The sequence below is a fragment of the Nicotiana sylvestris genome, chromosome 8 (genome assembly GCF_000393655.2).
Source record: "Nicotiana sylvestris chromosome 8, ASM39365v2, whole genome shotgun sequence".
Classification (NCBI taxonomy): Eukaryota; Viridiplantae; Streptophyta; class Magnoliopsida; order Solanales; family Solanaceae; genus Nicotiana; species Nicotiana sylvestris.
In genome coordinates, this window is record NC_091064.1 from 150,806,302 (window position 1) to 150,809,456 (window position 3,155).

Consider the following 3,155-nt stretch of genomic DNA (forward strand, 5'->3'; position numbering starts at 1 on the left):
AACTTAAAATTTCAGCCAAACACAGCCCACAACTATCCTCAATGACAACACAACTTCAAAGAGGTGGTGTTCTTCACTAGAACTAACTTTTGATATTGAAATATGGTATAATCCATTTGAAAGACTTGAAATAACCTAGGGTTGATATGAAAACCTTAGGAGAGTATTTTACAAAACTTAAAACACTTAAAACAACCTCCCACACGAGTTGGAACCACCCAAAAATCAGCAACAATAAGAAGAACAAGAAACTTACTAGCGCGATGGGATTCCCGATACTGGATTTGTGTTGTTTGTCCTTTGTTTGAGTCTTGAATCACAAGAGAACCTTGAGAGAGTATTTTTAGGTATCTAGGGTTTGTATATACTAAAAAATAATGAGTTAAAACAGGGTTGAGGCGTCTTATATATATCAATATATCTCAACCGCCTATGTGGGTCCCATAGAGAGCTGTTTGGCGCGGTCTTGCAAAAATATAAATATCTCTCTACTCTAATATTGTATCAATAAACGGTTTAATGCGTTAGAGACTAGACTCGTAAATCTTCAATTTGGTAGTTGGATCACCCCATAATTCAAAAGTAAATTGGGAGAAAATCACAGCTACATTTGACCTAATTTTCAGCACATTTATGAATGTAACTTGTGATGACCTTTGCCAACTTTTGTTCCACAACTTGCTTGACTTAAAAACATAACACACGACTATCATAAAACTATAATAACTCATAAAATAACCCTTATCATATTTATAACCCTAGTCTCATCACAAAAATACACGTTATAACATTTCCAACTTGTCGACTTTCGACTATACTTATTTTCTTTAATTTGTTTAGCTTCTAAGCCTTCCAAACCGCTTGGTACTTGTTTTACATGATATTTAATATTTTTAACCTCCAAATTGGCATTATTAACTTACTTTATATACTTTCAAAAACGAACTCATTTCTGAGCTTAAATCAATTGACTTACGACGTACTTTCACGTACTAAAATGTGGGGTGTAACATCATTTCCCCTATGGAACATTCATCCTTGAATGTTGAATGATGCGCTTATCATTCTAATAACCCATAGCTCTTATGAATATCTTAATAATGTCTTTGCCATCTAGATATATATTGTGTGAAGAAATCCAAAGGCCAGGGCATTACCCCCTTTAGGCCTCTTTCTCACACCATAACTTGTGATCAGAATTCTTCCAATCTCGTAACTGTTTGGTACCTTCTGTCATGCAGCCTATACGACTCTGACATTGTATTTGTGCCTATGCAACTCTTCTCTCCCTTTTCCTCCCACTTTTAGCCAATCTCTAGGCCTCACTTTGTGAACATATACAGAACTATGACAAGATGTCCCTCTGGAAATCTATAGGTGTACTTAAGTTCTTCGCTTGATACTTGTTTATTTCTATATCTTGTTTCATATCCTCGGTTATCTATGCTTATTGCTTTACCATATCTAGTTAGCTTATACTATACCATAACACTTACTTCAGTTTATTATTACTGAGGCTTGCTATCCAACTCTAGGTTACGCTCTCGCTGCTTATCCTATATGTATAAATCTAAGTCCTTTAGTTCTTTTTCATTATTGTTCATCTTAATAATGACAGCCTAATTTCATCTCATACTTTGGAACTTTCATCCATCTATTGTTGATTCACCTTAATGTTGATCTATAATCTACCACTGATAATTTAACCTCTTATGTAATATATTGTCACTAGGGCTCACGTCTCATCGGGGAACATCTGAAGTGATTTTCCTGATCCACCTAGGGACGATACTATACTTCAATAATTGTATTTCATAGCATCCCATCCCAACGTGATTACTCCTATTTGGGGGGGGGGGGTATTCTAATCCTGTTCTATCCATGAAATCCCTTTTCTTTAATTCATCATTCAATTAAAGGCCTAAACGTTATCCTCTAATCTATCACACTTATACCCTTATTCTACTACCATGAGAACATTCCATCTCTTCTAAATGCCCCTAGTCTTAGACTCCCTTGAGTTTATTCAGGCTATATTGAGCTTTCTATAACTTACGAAAACCATCCGCTCTCTTGTTTTGATGGGCTTAATCCCAAGGCCTTACCTATTCTTGTCACCTTCCCGCTCACCTTTTCTTAACCTTACTCTTATCTGCCTAAATCCTTGTTTTCTATCATACTTTAGCTTGTGACCTACACATATTTATTTATACTACTCGCAACATTCCTTTAACTTGCTAGCACCATAGATTTTCTTTCGTGCCTTCTCATTTTTCTTTAAAAGTAAGCAATTACTTTTCCTGGTCGTTCTGCCACTTGTTTCATGAATACTTGGCTCATCTTAGTGCCCACATATATTGGAATTTCGTGCAACTCATATGATCTCTAATGTTACTTTTGATTTTACTTCCCGTTCATTAGTCATAATAGGTGCCACTTTCTTATAGAGTGCATACGATAGTCTAGTGAGACTATTGTTACAAGATCATTTCTTCTTTAGGTCACTATGCTTAGGTTGAAGCCTTCTTCCTTATTTCCTCAGCTTACTTAGGGGAGACCCTCTTGTAAAGATTTGAGATTATTACATCGTATACCCGAAGGAATTTTTGATGTTCTTACTCGCCTATAATTATCCTTAATTACTTATCTCTACGCCCTTGTGCTCGTAGGGTTGTTTCTGAACTGAAATATTGACTATCTCCACGGTGGCAGTTTCTTTTATTTATGTGACACTTATACAGTACCTTTAACTACCCCAACTCATAATTTTTCAAGGATCACGATGTTATTATATCTGCGAGACTGAATTCCCTATGTTGGATTTCACTACTTTTATCTTGCACGATCTGTTGATTTATTTGTATATTCTTGTCTAGCCATAACTAGACTCTTCCCGAATCAACTACTAACTACTGGTTGGTCCATTCTCATATCTATATTCCGCGTAATCTCTCTTGGGTTATTTCCTTTGTCTTAACTTACCTCTCGTATTGGCTCATAATGTATCAAGTGTTCATTCGCACTTATTTATCAATAACACCTAATGCGGGAACCCTTACTGATTCTCCCCGACGTCGTGCTTGCATAATGTTCTAGAGTCGTAACATATTTGTAGGGTCTGAATAAATGCAATCTCATTTCTTTCACATTTTTAC